We start from the raw sequence: 20,142 nt of genomic DNA on the forward strand, positions 1-20,142 counted from the left end.
TCCACTTCTTGCCTTTATACAACCACCAAACCTCAAAGATCATTGTTCGCAGAAAACTGCCCGGCCTTCAGGACAACATCAATTACAATACCATACGACCCTGACACGGCAGACACTGCAAGACATGTCAGACTGTTGACACAGATACCATCACTACATGTGGGTCACCTCCCACCATGTATGCGGCAGGTACTCATGTGATTCTGCCAACATTGTCTATCTCATACACTGCAGGGAAGGATGCCCTGAGACTTGGCCCATTGGAGAGACTGAACAGACACTATGACAACAGATGAATGGACATCGCGCAACAATCACCAGACAGGACTGTTCCCTTCCAGTCAGGAAACACTTAGCCGTCCAGGACATTTGGCCTCAGACCTCTGGGGGACTATCCTTCAAGGCGAATTTTAAGACAAGCAACAATGCAGAGTGGCAGAGGCACATGGGAATGGCCTCAACTGGGACCTGGGGTTCATGTCACGCTACAGGTGACCCCACCGCACTATGCACTCTCTCTCTCTCATACACACACACACACACATACACACACACAGTCTCTCCTGCACGCGCACACATAGGTTTATGGGGTGAATTCGTATTTGCAGAATTACATTTTATTTTCCTCAGAAATTGCATAAATCCATTAAGATTCTGTAAGCCACACTTTATGAATAGAATTGACTCAACATTGGTACAGACAACCTTCATACATTTAATGCATTGTCTGAGCTGAGATGATGCCTATTATTAGATAAGCTGATGCCACCTTGAGAATGTAATTCTGGGGTTTACATATTAAAGAACCTCAACCACCATACCCCATTCTAAAAGATGAAAGACTTAATCTAACTTTGTTTAAGAACTATAACCTGGTGTTGTGTGATGTTTACCTAAAGTTCTTTAATATATCATTACAGCCCTATGACACTGTAACCCTTTTGCTATAAATACTGTGTCGTATGCTCACATTCACAACCACCGGATGAAGGAGCAGCGCTCTGAAACCTAACGCTCCTAAATAAACCTGTTGGACTATAACCTGGTGTTGTGTGATTTTTAACTTTGTATACCCCAGTCCAACACCAACACCTTCAAATCATAATACAGAAACAGTAAACAACTGGGGTTATATAATTTCATTCCAAAACCATGTTGTAATTTAAGTTACTTTTGAAATTTCATCTTTAGTTAAAGTGCTTTTTCAACAAATGGGGGTCGCTACCTGTAAAATTTGGTTCAAATTTTATTTTTCAATTGATATGTTTAAAGTGTATAAAGAGAGAGAGCTGGGACACTAGGTCAAGAGCAGATGTAACAATGTTATATTCAGTGAATAAGATTATTAATAAAGAAAAATATTTGAATCTAGTTTAATCCTTCAGAAACTGGGTTTGGGTTTGGATTAGCAACAGAGAAACATTTTGCTTTTAGATAGATATGGAAAGGTAATGCACATCTACAGGGTAATGGCCAGAGTTGGCAACTCTAGGTCAAACAGAGGTATGAAATTTCATCACCTGGAAAGTCTCCTGACAACCACCTGAAGAAGGAACAGCGCTCGGAAAGCTAATGCTTCCAAATAAACCTGTTGGATTATAACTTGATGTTGTGTGATTTTTAACTTTGCCCACCCCAGTCCAACACCAGCTCCTCCACATCATGGAAAGTCTCTAACATCTTCACTCTTTGTTCATCTGAGCCTTGACTGTCTCTTACCTTCAAAATAGAAACTGTTTGGCAGAAATGTGCAAATTGTGCTGTAAACAGAACTTTAAAATAACAAACAAAAATCCCCCGTCATTTCTGACCCACCAAAGATTATTATTCACATATACAAAGATTTTTGGAGGCTGGGCAAACAAACTCATTTGAAACTTTACACCAGATACTTAGCAAAACTTTGCAAGGGTCTTGTTTTCATGACAGAGAATAGTTAGAATAAACACAACTGTGCCACATTTGATGACTGTCAACAGGGCTACACGGAGTCCAATAGACCATTGATTAACTATTTAAAGCAAACATTGAGTTATCAGTTTCAATATCTATTTATAAATACCCACGGCAACTTCATTAAGAATCTCCACTCTTCTTGCCAACTATGTCTCGCAGGCCAACTTTTTCTGTTCCCCTTTTAAAACCTTGTTATTTGCAGCTGTAGAGCAGTTCACCATGAAATCAGAGAATAGGAGGTGTATAAGCAGACTAATACAAACATTCAAGCAATTAAATTTGTGTATCTATCCACTTTAAAAGTCAGATACCTAACCTACTAATAGTGAGTGCTATTAATTAACTTAATCAATAGTCTCAATGTAACTAAAAGGTAACCTATGATTTGTCGAACCAGCTGACACACTTGAGGAAATCTGCATCTGAAGTGGTAGTATCCTTCTCTCAAATGCAGGAAGGCCACACAGAAGTTGTGTAATGCAGTGAGGATGCTATTACATTTTTTCATAATCAACTTTTGAACCAGGCAAATTTACTTTAGATTGTACTGAAAGCAGTTTCATAGCCATTTGTTCTGGAAATGTGCAGAGTTATTACATAACTTTGCAACTGCAATCATTTGTACTTTTGAATGGAAAATATGGTTAACTTTCAGGGGCTTTACCTGTGAACTCTTAATGCAGAAGGATTGTTTCTAGCTCACTTCCCCAGGACTTCCGCCCATATATTTGCTTAACAAGTGTGGTCAAGTGTGAAGCAGCAGGAAACCACAGTTCACGTGTTAAATGGTAACAAAGCACTAGAAAAGACACCTTGGACATTGTTACGTCTTCAATGTTTTTCTACGAAGTCTCACTTCAAGCACTGTAAAAACACCAGTATTTAAAAATAAAGACCACTGTGATTGCTTTTCACTACCAGCATTTATATTCTGTCACCTTCAGAGTGTGTGAAAAACAAAGGGAATTAAGGAACAAAATGACAAGGAGGCCAAATGCAAATAATATACTGTTGTACTTGTATGCTGGTCATGAAATTAGAACCTCAAACTAACAGAAGCGACAGTGGATGATTTGGAACAGTATTACTGTGCTAATTGCTCCAAGACAAGTGATTTAAGCAGTGACGTGGTAAATGAGTATGAAGTGCACAGATTGCACTATAAAAGGAGAGATCTAGGATAACACCCAAGACTAATAATCACATACTCACAACACAATTATCCCTATCTTTACACGTAAAATACCTGACATTTCAGATTGACCCAAGACTGTATTTTAAAGATGTTCTGCCTCTTGTGGCCAATGTCATTCTAACTCTGGTCACATTTATATAAATATCTTGAAATTGAATGATCTCTCATCCCTGTTCCTGTCATTTAACAGCTTAAAGTTGGACTTCTCTCCAATCTCCATCCTCAGGCTAGGGCTGTTTTCCCTGCAGCGTCGGAGACTGAGGGGTGACATTATAGAGGTTCATAAATTCATGAGGGGCATGCATAGGATAAATAAACAAAGTCTTTTCCCTGGGGTGGGTGAGTCCAGAGCTAGAGGGCATAGGTTTAGGGTGAGAGGGGAAATATATAAAAGAGACCTGAAGGGGCAACATTTTCACACAGAGGGTGGAATGAGCTGCCAGAGGAAGTGGTGGAAGCTGGTACAATTGCAACCTTTAAAAGGCATTTGGATGGGTATATGAATAGGAAGGGGTTGGTGGGATATGGGCCAGGCACTGGCAAATGGACTAGATTAGGTTGGGGTATCTAGTCATCATGGACAAGTTGGACCGAATGTCTGTTTCCATGCTGTACATCTCTATGACTCTATGACTTTCCCCTTTCTGCCTGGTGCCTTCCCCCACTTATCAAATTTTAAATTGAAATGATCTTGTTTTGAACTCCATATCTTGTCTTTAGGTTCACTATCCAAAGACAGACATTTTTAAGCATTCATCTTTTTAAAAAAAAAATCAAGTGCACAAAGATTTATAAAAAGCCTCAACTATCCTACTTACACATGATACAACTGCATATCACTTCAAATTTTCCAAACAGGATAGTTACAGCAGATAATTCTTGCAAAGATGATTTTCCATTGTTTCTAATTGTATACTTAGGGACAACTAGACAATCCACCTTCAAACCCAAATTAAAACAAACAAACAAACAAAAGTTTCATTGAAAGTCTACTAATTAACAATATACGAATTCCGCTACCTGGTATTTACAGATAAGAACAGCCTAACCCAATCCATATCTGGTTGCATGTTTTACATAAGCCTTCTTTTATCTCACTTCATCGCACGTAAAATCAGCTTATTCTACTTCTTTCTTCTTCTTCTTCTTCTTCATGTACTTATTGAACTTTCTTTTAAAATATATCTGCGCTCTTTATTACTTCTACTCAAATTCCAGGTTTCTTTTTTTCAAAACATCATTTATTAACAACTTAGACCAGTGTTCCTGAGTTTTGGACACCCTGTAAGTAGAGATTGTTCTACAACTATCCCACAGGTGATACAAACCTCTACCTTACAACTTTGGCTTTTCCAGAGAAAGGATTCCTGCTCTGTTCCATCTTTCTTTACAGTTATACAGTAGCAGTAACAGCTGTGAAAATAGGTTTAATTTTCTTCCATCTCCTACATTACCTGTACATAGTTTTTGCAGTAGGATAGTCAGATATGAATGAAGAACTCCAACTGTAGTCAAACCATCACTCTCTACCAGGTTTAACAACAATTCTCAAAACATTTGAAAATACTTATGCTTAAAACAACTAATATTACATTCCAAATGACAAAGGCAACACAACATAACATTTATTATTGCTGCATTCACTGTGTTAACCTCAAATTTTCACAGGCTTTAATGTTTAACTCCATCATTGCAAACACACTTAAAAACAAAATTGGAGGATGCCTCTCCATCGGACTCAGAAGACATTCCAAGCAAGTATATCATAGAACTTCCTTTGCCTCCTAAAACTCCATTCCCAGCAACTAAAAAGCAACTGGGATTAATTTGGTTGAGTGAGCCACAAGTAACATTCTCACACTCCTCACTTCCTTCCACCCCATACACTTGCTCAAAGAATCTCATCTCAATAAATTCTTGTATTTGATACCCAAGTTACAGTCTCAAGCCTAAATGTTTGCAGATTCTGACCAAGGGACTTACAAAGTCCTGTTGCATGATAACATTGTTCTGTTCCTTGAATATTACTCAGATCTATTAACCAAGGCAGAGCCTCAAAAAAGATATCAAATATAATACTGTTTCAAACATAAATATTGTTAATTACAGAAAAAACAAGTGATTGAATTTCCCTGCTTTGATAAATTTACTGGTCAATTTTCCAACAGTTTGAATTGCATATAGTCTCAGCACCCACTGACTTTTCAGTTCTTGATAATACCCACATTCAATGTCAAGGTTCTTTCATGTAGGTGACTTGGTGGAATTACCAACCACCCATGTTAGATTTGAGAGCCATACAAACTCTCACTCAAATGATTTGCCGCATTGCTGAATATTTATTTTGAAATTGTCCTTCCTCTGTCACTTGAAGATGCACCCAGGTGGTCTTGTTGTATGTGACTACAGTGGTGTACAGATACTGAAGAATGCTGTCTCATCCTCGCTCTATGTTGAATGATTCTATTGCACCCCAATTATACTTAGAAGCAGGCACTCAACATCAGCGTTCACAAGCCCTGACGACACCCACCGTTCATGTGATAAACTTATTGCACCAAAATCTGAATACCACTTCTTTTTAAAAAAACCCAAATTATAAAAGTAATTTCATTTACCTCACAAAGCTTCCTCACATCCACAGCATGCATCAGATGATTTGACCCAGCTCCTTAAACCTGTAATTCACAAAATTTAAAGATTCACTGAAATGAGCTTGTTTTTCCCAAATAAAACATACATACATACATACATACATAGACTGACCAAAACCAGGAAACACATTTCCCTTCTTTAAATAGAAACATAACTCACTTGGATAAACATTTTAACTTGTTAGCATGCAAACATTAAACCACAACCACAAGAGAGAGACACAACTCCTCTCCTCCATTCCTGGAGGAATTCACTGCAACACCACAATTCAGATTGCCTGACTACCTATTCCCAGCTTGGAGCATTGTGGATTTGGAAGAGAATGCAGCCATAGGGAGATGCAAAGTTATAGAGGATTTTGAAAGTAAGATTAAGAACTCAAAACAAAAATCAAAACAACCAGTGCCGATCAGTAAATACTGGGCTGACAGGAATGTTATAGGCCAAGGGAAGGCACACCAGCATGATGAGGTGGTACATATAAACCCTGCGCTGTTTGGTTTGAACGGCTACAAAGAAAACAAGTCAAAGCTCAAAAGTCAAAAGTACAGGTGACTAGAATCTGAAGAACTTAGATCCAATTTCAAGAAAGAAAGGGAAATAAAACATGAATTTACTTAGCAAGAAAGAGAGACTTGATTCAAGTAACATCTTTTACAACTTTAGGGCATCCCTAAATATATATTTTTTACTTCACTATTCTCTTATTGGAAACGGGTGTTGTTGGCATCGCCAGTTGTCGCTCAGTTCTAGTTGCCATGAACTAATTGGCTTCCTAGCCACATTTTTGTGGAGCTGGCATTACATACAGACTAGACCAGGTAAGGATGGCCGATGTCCTTCATTTGATATCATTGCAAAATATCTAATTCATAATGACAAATTTCTATGATCAGCATCACTAAGACTGTCTCTGTATGCCAGATAATATTTAAATTCGATGAATTAATCAATCAACTGCCTACTCCCAGGACATGAGTTTGGGCCTTTGGATTACTAGTCCAGTCACATTAGCACCACACCATTCTCTTTCTTCTTACAACATGATGAAAAAGTTGGACATGAATGAACAAAGCATCCAAATTAACTTGAATTATTGAATGCAGGCCAACACAAACCTAGCCTGACTCTGATCTAGTCTGATCTAGCATCTCTCAGACTTCCTTTCCTGTCATCCCAACTCCTTGAGAGTTGAGCTGAACACAATAACAGGGCTTCAATGCAATATCAACTAGGTTTCCAGACCCTAATTATTGAACTAATCAATCTATGGTGTAGTGTATTTCATTTGCGACTGGCAACTGGTATCGCCTCGTAATAAATATATCAACAATAGGATTGGTTTTGCTCTCTGACTAATCCTAAAGTCAGCGGTCCTCACAAAATTGAACAGATGTTCAAGAAAACCAAAAAAAAAGTAATGAGCAGGAAGAGGTTAGCCACAGATGCCATATTTGGATTTGGGCAACTCCAGCAGGTCCAAAAAGAGTCAGAGCCACATGCCCCATTCACAAAATGCAGAGTCAACTCACTTCACATTTCCTAAACGCCAAAAAAATTAAATCAAAAAATTATCAGAAGCAAAATACAGACATTGTAAATCTAAAACAAAAGCATGCTGTAAATTTTCTACAATGGCTAAAGACGTGGGTGGAGGGAGAGAGTGAGGTGGGGTGGGGTACAAAGAGAGAGGAGAGAAGAGAGAAGAAAATATTTCAGGTTACGACTGGGAAGACAAAAGGTCATTAGTTGGAACTGCTGGGCTGGATTTTCATGGAGGTGGGGAAATGCCATACAAGGACAAAAATGGTGACTGGAGTCTAAATCCATGATTCCTAACCCTCTTTTTCCAATTTCCTGGAATGCCTTTTCGAGTACAAGCCAATTCCGGTCACCAGCCCATACCTTGCACTCCTGATCTAGCTGGCTCTGTTGAGGAATTAGGCACAATCTAATGCTCAGAGAGTCAGGTTAGCCTTTCAGAGATTAGTTGCTCACTGTACATGAGGGAGTACTCCTGTCACCTGAAGGTAAGTAGTGTCTTAGCATGAAATCAATTACTCAAAATCTCTGAATCTCAAAGCGTTGCAAATAGTCAAGAATACGAGACTGGAATTAATGCTGCTATTTAGTATGCAAGAAATGATTACACTCCTTCAGGAAGAGGATGCACAATCCAACATGCAAACAGTTAGGCAGTAGAGAGGGAGAAAGAAATGGTCATTGTGGAAAGGAGAGTTCTGAACACAGTCTACTCCATCACAAAAATTAGTCTACACTTCCTGCTACCTCAGGAAAGCAGCTAACATGTTCAAAGAACCCTCCACCCTGGTCATACTCTCTTCTATTGGGCAGAAGATAGCAAAGTTTTAAAACATACAACAGATTGAAGAACACAGTTTCTTCCCCACTATTTTCAGACTTACGAATGGACCTCTCCTATTAGAGATAATCTTTCTCTGCACCTTCTCTGTAGCTATACAACTACATTCTACATTCTGTTCTATTAGCTCGATGTACTTATGTAAGGAATGATTTGTCTGGTTAGCATGCAAAACAATACATTTCACTGTAGCTCAGTACACGTAATAATAGTAAATTACATCAAAACCAAATTAAAAGAGGCAGTGATAATATTTCAAAGTGCAACCATAAAATGACATTAGAAGGGTCAAAGAATACACAGTTACGCAAGGAGAAAAATGTTAAGCACGCTGCACCAATTCTTCCACTTAAAAAAAAGTCTCAGAACTTCCCCCAAAGCATAAACCATATAGTAGATCCATATGAAATTTCTGTTCTCACTATCTGATCAACATTAATTGTTGAACATCCCCTTCAAGATGGAAAAGGGGTTTCACATTAGCACATTCTGGATTCTTTCTCCTCTATCTTACAGCACAATTGTAAGCCACAGTGCAATTGTGCAAGCTGTCATAGGCAGGCGATGCCCAACAAGCAAGGAGCCAAAAGGACACAACCTGAATGTTTAAACTAATTTGTGGCACAAATAAAGACTACTAAAGCACAGTCTGAGAGAAGATGGTGTTCACTGCGCAAGTGGTGTTTGACAATAATATTATATTTTGATATTTAAAATCTTGGATTTAACCAGAAACCGGTTAATTGTTAACTTCACATGATACTTCCAATGTGATATGTGAAGTAATTTTACACTGTCAAGGGCTGCATATTTGGATAGAGATTCTGGTTAAACATAATTAAATTTTTTGAAAAGTTAGCAATGATATGATGATTGGTAAAAAGCCTTTGCTTACATAGAATTTGGGAAGGTAATGCAGTTAATGACATATCAGTTTAGTACATCTCCAATGAGCAATGAGTAAGTGGCATTCAAACAAGGTTGAACGTGTTACATGTATGGGAAAGAAAGACAGAAACGAAGGACAGACAGGCAGGTGGACAAAGAGATTTACATTTACATAACATCTGTGAGAAACTAATGCAGGTTACAGTCAAAAAGAAATTATTTTGTGGTGCATTCATTGTTGGAAAGTGTTATAGCTGACTGCATACAGTAATAAGGAAGGTGTTGACACAGCACTAATGTCATTAATGCAGATTTATCCAGGTTAATGGTCTGGGAAATGAATACAAATTCCACCATAATAGCTGTGGAATTCAAATCCAATTAGTGAATATACACTTAAATCTTAGTCTCAGTAACCACTAACATTTAAAAAAAAGCCTCTCGTTCACCCAGTACCCTTTAGTGAAATAAATCTATCAGTCTTACTTGGTCTGGCCTACATGTGTCTCCAAACCCACAAAATAAGCTAGAAAGCCAGTCAGTTACATCTGTGAGAGAGTGAGAGAGTGAGAGAGTGAGAGAGTGAGAGAGTGAGAGAGTGAGAGAGTGAGAGAGTGAGAGAGTGAGAGAGTGAGAGAGTGAGAGAGTGAGAGAGAGAGTGGGAGAGGTTGTTGTACAATTGAAAGGGCTGTGTCTCACACACTAGCCAAGCAATTGTATCTCACATAAGATATGATTTATTGGTTGTGACTAGGCCCCAGACATCATCAGAGTCTGTCTTGTCCGATCAGCAGTTGGACAATTTGTGGAATTTAAATTCAAATCAATAAATCTGTAATTAACAATACCATTATGGATTGTTGGACCAGTAACTCCAGACCCATGAAATCTCCTGGCATTAAGCCAAATATGGACAAGGAAGCATGCAGATGCTGTAAATGCTGAGCTAATTCAATGTGAATATGTGTATGTTCCAAGTATGATTCGGAACAGTAATGTTAATTGAAGCACTATTTTAGAATTAGCATGAAGAAGGGACTGATCTGCACAAGAGCATAGTCATCTCATTAAGATGAATGAAGAGTTGGAATAAATATGTCAAGAGTAGACCAACTCCTGATTCCTTCTTTTGGATTGAAAAATTACCAGATTGGAAAATAACTTCCTGCTGAATACCTAACGTATCCCCCAGATGAAGGGACACAGAGTAGCAAGGACACAGAGGTAGCCTGGAATGGGGACACCAATTTCTATCTCCAAAAGTAGTTGCTTACCAACTTAGTCAGAAAATGCTAAATCCTAAAAAAAACCTTGGTTGCTGGCAGGTGGCAAGGAACAAAGAACAGGGAAAACATACTTAGTCTGATCCACAGCCATTACCTGTTACAGGTGGATCAGCCCATGACAGTTTTGGAAGGAGTTACCACTGCATAGTCCTCAAAGTCAAAGTCCTATATTCACATTGAGAATCCCTCCCTTCATGTTGTACAGCTGTAGACCTCATACAGGTCTAGCAATTCAATACCGAGCATCATTGTACCACTCTGGGACAACAGCAGTAGCAGCAATAACAATGCTCCAGAAATTTGATACCATCCAGGAAAAAGCAGCCTCCTTGGCTGGTACCCCATCCATCAGCTTCAACATTCACTCCCTTCACCACTAATACACTGTGGCAGCAGTGTGCACCATCTATAAACACTGCAACAACTCACCAAAAGGTTCCTTCAACAATATCTTCCAAACTTTTGAATTCTACCATTTAGGATGTCAAGAACTGCACATGCAATAAGAACACCTCTACCAGACACTGTTCCATCACTATTACTCGGTCAAAATCCTGGAATTCCCTTCCTCACAGAAGGAGTAGAAAATTCAAGGCAGCAGCTCACTGCCATCTTCTGAAACATCATTAGGCATGGGCAATAAATGCTGGCTTTTGACAGGGATGCCCACATCCCATAAATGGTCAGGCAATATAGGAGCAGAATTTGACCAACTTGAAAAAAGACACCTTTATCTCCACTCTCTGCCTTCTGCCAGTCGGTGACTCCGGTGGTATGGTGGCTCAGTGGTTAGCACTGCTGCCTCACAGTGCCAGGGACCTGGGTTTGATTCCAGCCTCGGGCGACTGTCTAGGTGGAGTTTGCACATTCTCCCGGTGACTGCATGGGTTTCCCCCGGGTGCTCTGGTTTCCTCCCACAGTCCAAAGATGTGCAGATCAGGTGAATTGACCATACTAAATTGCCCAAAGTGTTCAGGGATGTGTAGGTTAGGTGCATTAGTCAGGGGTAAATGTAGATTAATAGGGTAGGGCAACGGGTCTGCATGGGTCACTCTTTGGAGGGTTGGTGTGGACTTGTTGGGCTGAATGGCTTGTTTCCACACTGTAGGGATTCTACGAAAAATAGACTATGAAAAATGTCAGCCAATCCTCTATTCTGTAGGTCTAGAATCACATGTAGGCCAGACCAAGGTAAGGATGGACACTTGCTTCCCTGAAGGAGTCAGCGGTGGGATTCAAACCCGGCTCCTGGGTCTCAGGATTAATTGTCTTGCGATACCCCCTCTCGGCTATCATCTCTTACCTTTGAAAGGCATTTTTTGTCTAACCACAGCAGAAGATTCTTTCCTTCGTATTCAACCTGCCTTGAAACAAAGGCTTGCATTTCAATAGGTTTTTTGATTATTTTCTGTACCATTTCTTGATATTTTATCATCCTTGCACCTGTAGTCCTGAAACTATTGAGGTCATTACACTTGCTAGTTTTTTTTATATCATTTAAAAACATAACTTTAGACTTCTAATGTTGATCCAAAATGAAGGATCTCTCATTTAAAAAAAACACAGAATTCCATCAGTCACTTTTGTCCAATCAGTTATCCAATCATGCAGTTTATACTCCATACTATATTAAAGAAGGTGGCATATTTATCTTATATCCTTTCTTTATCTGAGCAAGCCAAAGTTAATGTAACAACACGTGAAGTTCAGTTGATCAACAATAGCAAAGGACATATTCTAAGTGTTTGTTGAAGGTGCAGCAAGAGATTAGTCAGCTCAAATGGATAAAACGGTAGTGAAGACCGTGAAACCAACGGGGGAAACCCATGCAGTCAACAGGTGTTCAATCCTGTCCTCACTACAGTAGCTCCCGGAAAGCCCTGCCCTTCTCTAGCATTATGTTTGATGTATACCAGTGCCCTCTATGTACAGGTAATTATTTCTTTCTAATAGAAAAATGCCAATGATACCTCAGAAACTAAAATTATCCATTTGAAGCTGCTAAAAGTTTACCTCAACCATCATACTCTTATCCTGTGAAATATGAGATCATGGGGTAATCCCCACTGCAGAGATCAAAGAAATGAATCATAAGTTCAATAGGACCTTCCATAATCTTCAATGCCTAAAGCAGTTCACATTCATTGATATTCTAGTTTAGAAATTGGGGCGGCACGGTGGTTCAGTGGTTAACACTGCTACCTCAACCACCAGGGTTCTAGGTTCGATTCCAATCTCAGGCGACTGACTGTGTGGAGTTTGCATATTCTCCCAGTGTCTGCGTGGGTTTCCTCCGGGTGCTCTGGTTTCCTCTCACAGTCCAAAGATGTGCAGGTTAGGCGAATTGGTCTTGGTAAATTGCCCGTAGTGTTCGGTGCATTAGTCAAAAGGGAAAGGGGTCTGTGTGGGTTACTCTCCGGAGGGTCGGTGTGGACTGGTTCCATACTGTAGGGAATTTGTGATACAAGAACCATGAAAGCCAATTTGCCAACAGCTTATTGTCTATTCCCCGAGGGATAAATGGTAGCCAAGACATCCAGCAGCCTTTCCCAACCAGCCTAAACAGCAGGTTAATGGTTCATTCTATATTTAGCATTGACACAGATACTTCACTTCCGCTCAGATATGGATCTGCTCTACACACTCTGGATTCAAAAGACCAGGAACACCAAAATTCCAAAATAAAACAAAGGACTGCAGATGCTAGAAGTCAGAGTCAGTAGATGTAAAACTAGAAGAGCACAACAGGTCAGACAGCATTCAAGGAGCAGGAAATCAACATTTCAGGCTAAAACCCTTCATCAGGACTGGGGAGAGGAGAGGGGGTGGGGACCCAGAAGTATTTAGAGGGAAGGGGTGGGGCTGGGGGGAAGAGGTGCAACACCTGCCCCTACAATCCCCCTCTCACCACCATCTAAATGCCTAAACAATCCTTCCAGAACTGACAGAGATTCACCTGCATGTCACCTAAGCTGATGTATTGCATCTGTTGCTCCCAACGTGATCTCCGCTACATCGGGGTGACCAAACGCAGACTCGGCGACTGATGCACTGAGCATCAGCGTTTTGCACACACTAACCAACTCAACCTTCCGGTTGTCACCCATTTTAATTCCCCCCACTCCCACTTCCCTGGCAACATGTCCATTCTTGGTCTCCTCCTCTGTCAGAGTGAGGTCAACGTAAGCTGGCGCAACAACACCTGATATTTCACCTGGGGAGCTTACAGCCTAATGGTCTCGATGTTGACTTCACCAGATTCAAAGCCCCTCCACCTCTAGCCTTACCCCATGTCTAGGCCTCCCCTTGCCTCGACCTGACCTAACCTGTCCATCTTCCTACTCACCTATCCCACCACAATACAATACTCACCAATCACAACAACCCCCACTTATCACCGTCCCACCTACCCTTCCCCCAGCCCAAACCCCCTACCTCCATTTATTTCTGGGCTCCCGTCCCCAGTTCTGACGAAGGGGCTTGGCCTGAAACATTGACTTTCCTGCTCCTTACATACTGTCTGACCTACTGTGCTCTTCGAGCTTCACATCTATTGACAAAGAACAGTGCATGTTGCAAATCGGAAATCTGAAACAGAAGCAGAAATAGCTGGAGGAGCTTGGCAAATTTGGCAGCATCTTTGGATAGAAAATAGAATTAACATTTTAGGTCCAATTTACTGGCAGACCTGCTGAGTTTCACCAGCAATTTCTGCCTTTATACCAAAACTCAAATTTAAAATGGAGGCAACTGGCCACTTAAGGCTAGGAACCATACATGCAAAGCCCAAGATATCATAAATTCTCGCTTTTAAAATCAGAAATGACGTGCAGCAAAGTGAATTCTGATGTGGATTTTCAGTATTTTTCCCACGATGGTGAGGCTCCAGCAAAAGGTTTGAGCCAACAACTTCAAGTCTTTGGCAAAGAGATCGAAATCACTATCCACTGATTCAGAGAAAACACATTAAATTCAAGTTTAACAATTCAGTGCAAAAAGAGAGAGTGCAATTACATCAAACTTTTCTGATAAAATGCATTAAAGGCCAAAGTTCAGGTGGCTGTGAAAACAAATGAATGCATGAGTTCAAAGAACGGGAGGTTCTGCCTATATCTTGGGTAACATTTACCCCTCAGTTAACACTATCTAAAGATTAACTGGCCAATAAGCACATTGCTAATGTGAGATTGTGATCTGAGCTGGATAGCTGTGTCTACAGTCCTGGCACTGCACCAACACAGATTGCCAAAAGAACACACAATATATATTCATATATGTGTGGATCTCTTTCTTTCTTGCATGGTTTAAAACTCAGATCCTTGAGTTTGGGTTTGGGTTTGCGTCAAGAACTCTCTTTAGGCTTGAGCTTCTTCACAATACTAATTTACCTCAATATATAGTACTCATAGATATACCAGACTGTCATCTGTTGTCACACCTGTCATGTTTCTGATGGCAAGTGTGTGCTGGAAAACAAGCCCCACTATTTCACAAGTGGTCATAAATGCATGGATGACAACATTTGGTCTATCTGACCAAGTCTTCCTGTGCTCACAGGAAAGGAGAGGATTGAGGATTCAGGATATCACCTGCCAACCAAAGTACCTTCCTTCCAAGAAAACAGCAGATAGTCCTCTCTTGGGTAGGCAGTATTATATCTCAAATGAACAGCCTACTGGTAATCTGGAACAATTCTTCAAAAGAATTACCTAGCCTGCATGCCATGGTAAATAATGATAACTGGTTCAGCAGCAAAACAATTTCTCTTAATTTTTGTCTGACAGTAAATGGCTGTAAAGAGACGCTCAGATTTATTACATAGCAGATGGCTAGTTGGCCCATCGTGCCTGCTCCAGCTCTGAGCATTTTTACTTTGTGCCCGAAATCTTATTTTACCTTTACATGTTTTTTTTAAAAACAAAATCTACCACCTTACACTTCTCAGCATTGAACTTCATCTACCACGTGTCTACCCACTCCATCATGTCAATGTCCTTTTTAAGTTCTACCCTGCGATCCTCACAGTTTGCAATGCTTCAGAGTATTGCCATTAAAAAGACAAATGCTGATTCAGAGTTTTGTAAGCACCTTCCTAGCTGCAGTTTACAAATGAGAGAAACAAAAGATACCCTAGACCACAAAATTAACTGTTGGGCTATATTCATCAAGTATTCTTTGAAACATGAAAAATCTATTTGGAAAGTTTTGAAATATTTCAACAGATTAACTTTATTATATATTGGTAGATATTGCTCAATTGTGCTGATCATGTATTCAGAGAAGAAGGTTAGTAACCTTTTACTTTCTTAATAGTACTTACTGTGCCCATGATTTGGAGATGCCGGTTTTGCACTGGGGTGTACAAAATTAAAAATCATACAACACCAGGATATAGTCCAACAGGTTTAATGGGAAGCACTAGCTTTCAGAGCGCAGTTCCTTCATTAGGTGACAACTGCCCAATTGTATGCACGCATTCGCCTACTCAATATGAATACAAAAAGGAAACAAAAAGGAATACTTTTCTCTAAGCATTCAAGGACTTTAGTTAAATTGAAAAAAAGACTGAAAAAGGAAGGAAGTGCATTTATGCTATGACATCCATAACCTCTGGATACCAAGCAATTTATAGCAATTAGAGATTTTGTTTGAAGTGTAATCAATGTTGGAATAAGATTTGTATGGAGCAAGGTCCTGCAAGCAGCAACGAGGCGATAAACTAGATAATCTACTTCTAGCTTTTGAGATGTGAATAACACCAAGGAAGAGCACGACCACATTCTGAGTTCTGAGGAAGGGTCACTGGACCCGAGACAGTAACTTTGATTTCTCTGCACAGAAGCTGCCAGACCTGCTGAGCTTTTCCAGTAACTTCTGTTTTTGTTTCGGATTTACAGCATCCGTGCTTTTTTGGGTTTTTATTAAGAGCACTACTAATCTTCTTCAAAATAACAACCTTTTTACTGTATTGCCCTGACATGTCATGCTGATTTGTTATATTTCTGACTCAGAGGGAAGATTTCTAACATAGAATGATGGCTGAAATAGAGACCTTTAAATAGTCAATGTTCTGGAGCATTTGTTTTGACAAATGCATAAAAGGCTCCCTTTATAAATGCTTATTATATTCTCACAAAATGAAAATATTATCAACCTTCAGCTAGAGGCTTACCTTTTACTATATATGTGAAATGATGTTTACCTGAATCAAAATACAGTACTGCTGGAGGGACTTTCACAAAGACTCTCTTCACAGAACCGGTCAGATAAACAACTCTTCACTATTCACAAAGTCAAGCAGTAACAAATGAACAATTTTTTTTGAAAATAGAAGTTTCTCTTAACTTCTAAAATATGCATAACAAACATCTTGAATGAAGGAAATTTTTACCTAATCCAACTCTCAGATTTGTTTTACCAACAATTTTTCAACTGTTCCCTGTTTCATAATTAATACAATTAAGCCCCAAAAGCGCACAGTCTTTTTTTTATATTAGTGCTGGCGTCACAAGGTGCATCAATAATGATCATTGTAATGTTGCATCAATGACACCATGCACATAGGAATAGGCACCCAGGTCACTGACTGCGTCAGCCTGTATCTCTTTGTTGATTATCAAATTGCTCACTCACTGAGCCTATTTGCTCACTGCATCACTTTTTGCCTTGCCTTTTAACACTGTCACTCTCAGGCAGAGATACCAGGCTCATATCACTATTGCCTTTCAAAGTTTGTGCGAAGATTTGTAGCTTGGGTGCTCGTTGTTGTGGTTCTGTTCGCCGAGCTGGAAGTTTTTGTTGCAAACGTTTCATCCCCTGGCTAGGTGGCATCATCAGTGCTTGGGAACCTCCTGCGAAGCGCTTCTTTGATGTTTCCTCCGGTGTTTATAGTGGTCTGTCCCTGCCGCTTTCGGTTGTCAGTTTCAGCTGTCCGCTGTAGTGGTTGGTATATTGGGTCCAGGTCGATGTGTTTGTTGATGGAGTTTGTGGATGAATGCCAAGAGAGAGAGAGAGAGAGAACAACAGTTAGGAAAAGAGATGGATGCTAGTACCTGTGGGAAACAAGAAAATACCAAGGAAAGGAGATGGCTTAGTGGTATAATCACTGGACTGTTATTCTAGAGACCCAGGTAATGTTGGAGGGATGTGATTTTGAATCCCACAGATGGTAGAATTTGAATGCAATAAAAATCTGGAATTGGGAGTCTGATAATGAACAATCGTTGGGGAGCAGAGGAGGGGGACAAACCTTTCTGTTTCAATAATGCCTTTTACAAAGGGAAATCCTACGGAAACCCTACCTGGTCTCGCCTGCTTGTAACTCCAGACCCACAGCAATGTGGCTAACTGGGTGGATAACAAATGCTATCCTAGCCAGTAGTGCCCAGATTCCATGAATTTAGAGAAAACAAGCTGGTAACACGTTTTAAAATACTTGTGGTCCCTACTATCAGTAATTCACTCTCACCAGCCTGTTATAATCCATCCCTTTGTCTGCTCAACAGCTGTTGTCTCTCTGGGTTCCATCTCCACCCAATTCCCCCACCCTCCTTCCTCTGTTATTTCCGCACCCAGCCTTCTTCAATCTGACTGAAGGTGTGACGCTTGCCAGTTAAGTGGCTGAGGGCTCCCTCCTGTTCTGCAGTCTGGGAGAAAGCTTTGTGTGTGAGGGCGGTGGGGACAAGATTTGAACAAGGAACAAATCCCAGCTTAATTAGTGTTAAATAATGCTTATCCAGAAATGCTCTTGTGTTCAGCAATGTGCGTTCTTGTCCACTGCACATACCCCATTACCTCAGGTACCATTATGCTGACGTTTCCACCAGAAATGTCATTGTCATCAATCTGTCAGCAATTTGGTCAAAATCCCAGCTGCCCATATGGCCTTGCTTCAATCCTTCCACAGTAATAATTACAGCAGGAAATCTGGATCCATCGTGTTATCAGGGTACATTTGTACATCTGCTTTAACAAAAAGTTAAATGATGAAGTATGATACTTTACAACACCATTGTAGGGAAGGCAACACTTGCAGGTTTCATTAAAGGGATTGATGGTAGTCCAGCAATGATGGGCAAAGTACTTAGCTGGTGATCATTTAATGAGGTTGAAACCCAGTGAGATAAATCAATAAACGATATAAATGGAACACGAAATGACACGACCAGCTATCCTTAGTAGCCACACATGCAGACAACAAGCAACATGAATTTGACTGGGACAACACTGCTATCATAGGGCAAGCCAGACAGAGGACAGCCAGGGAATTCCTAGAGGCATGGCATTCATCCACAAACTCCATCAACAAACACATCGACCTGGACCCAATATACCAACCACTACAGCGGACAGCTGAAACTGACAACCGGAAGGGGCAGGGACAGACCACTATAAACACCGGAGGAAACATCAAAGAAGCGCTTCGCAGGAGGCTCCCAAGCACTGATGATGATGCCGCCTAGCCAGGGGACGAAACGTTTGCAACAAAAACTTCCAGCTCAGCGAACAGAACCACAACAACTATTGCCTTTCCATGCCACTTAGTGCAGGCACAGCAAAAGTCAAGAGAAATAGTCTTTGGTCAAGGGTTCCTAGCAAAGTCAGTCCAGGGCCTGCATGAACAGGTCAGAGTCAGAATTCTCTCCTCGTTAGGGTTGAGGAGTTGAACGGCAGTGCATGAAGAGTTCTGTCTATTACAGACTGTTTTCAACCTGCAATTGGAGAGTTGCAGATATTAAGAAGATAAAGTCAGTGGCACAAATATGATTGTTGTTAGAGGTGGGGAGGTGAGCAGGTTGAGCAGGTAACACATAGGGCATGCTGCAAGGTTAGAGATGTCATGGATTTGAGTGGGTGTTTGAAGGTGTTGCAGGCAATAGTGAGTGGTAGAGCTTGAGACTTGTTGGGAGGTGGGTACAGGAGGAGAAATACAGTGAGTGTGAGAGGTATTGGAGGGGAGGGAAGATGATGGAACGTACTCTCAGGGGGTACAGAAAGACATGGAACTCCTTCCTATATTTCTGGGGATTGCTCCAGACAGCTGAGAGGGTAGTCTGGTGCTGTGCTTTACACTCCTGGACCCTGGGGGTATTGATCCTTCACTACCCGTTGAGCAATTGGGGACAGGCAATAAATGCTAACCTAGCCAGTGACGCCAACATGTTGTGACAAACAAAACAAATGGGCCTCACTTTACAAAATGCATAAACCTGTAGATTTGTAGAAACTGAAAATTCATTGTTTGCAGTAAACTCAACAGTGTTCAGCACTTGATGCTATTTTACTATTGGACAGTATTTATAAATAATCCAGACTGTGCTAATAATTTCAAGCTAAGGCTGTTGGAGTAATGGCACATTTTATTTTCGTGTGCTAGAACACAAATATAATTTGCCCCAACTCTGTAGCTGAACAAGAGGTTTATTCATACATAACTCCATTTTCACTCCAACCCCTACCCCATTACCCAAACCAGCATCCTGATCAGTCAAACTGCCTCATCTGAAGTTCATTAGGTCATTAAGATTGACCATTAATAGGTCCTGCTGCACCTCTATGCTAATAAGGGTCCAAATAATCAACATCTGTTCCCCCCCAATCTGTCTGAATTGATGTTCTTTTCTCAAGTTCGATATATGTGTGTCTTAGTCCCAATGAGTAGAAGAGGAAAAATTTTGACTTCTTTCTAAAAATGTTTAAGTTCTGTACTAACAAGCAATAATTTATCTACAATATGTCAAGATTAATCAGTGATTTGGACAGGCTTCATTTCACAATGA

The 20,142-nt window shown here is 40.4% G+C and overlaps 1 long non-coding RNA gene across 2 annotated transcripts in view; it reads right to left on the reverse strand.

Moving 5' to 3' along the window:
- Positions 1-1,639: 1,639 nt before the first annotated feature.
- The window catches only part of LOC122562409, a 38,023-nt gene continuing 19,520 nt past the window's right edge, over positions 1,640-20,142 (reverse strand). For both annotated transcript variants that reach the window (XR_006315294.1, XR_006315295.1), the window contains exons 2-3: positions 5,770-5,829; positions 1,640-2,158 (exon numbers count right to left, since the gene is read on the reverse strand). This is a non-coding gene — a long non-coding RNA (uncharacterized LOC122562409). The remainder of the gene's footprint in view (positions 2,159-5,769; positions 5,830-20,142) is intronic.

Source organism: Chiloscyllium plagiosum, chromosome 2 (assembly GCF_004010195.1).
Source record: "Chiloscyllium plagiosum isolate BGI_BamShark_2017 chromosome 2, ASM401019v2, whole genome shotgun sequence".
Taxonomy (NCBI): Eukaryota; Metazoa; Chordata; class Chondrichthyes; order Orectolobiformes; family Hemiscylliidae; genus Chiloscyllium; species Chiloscyllium plagiosum.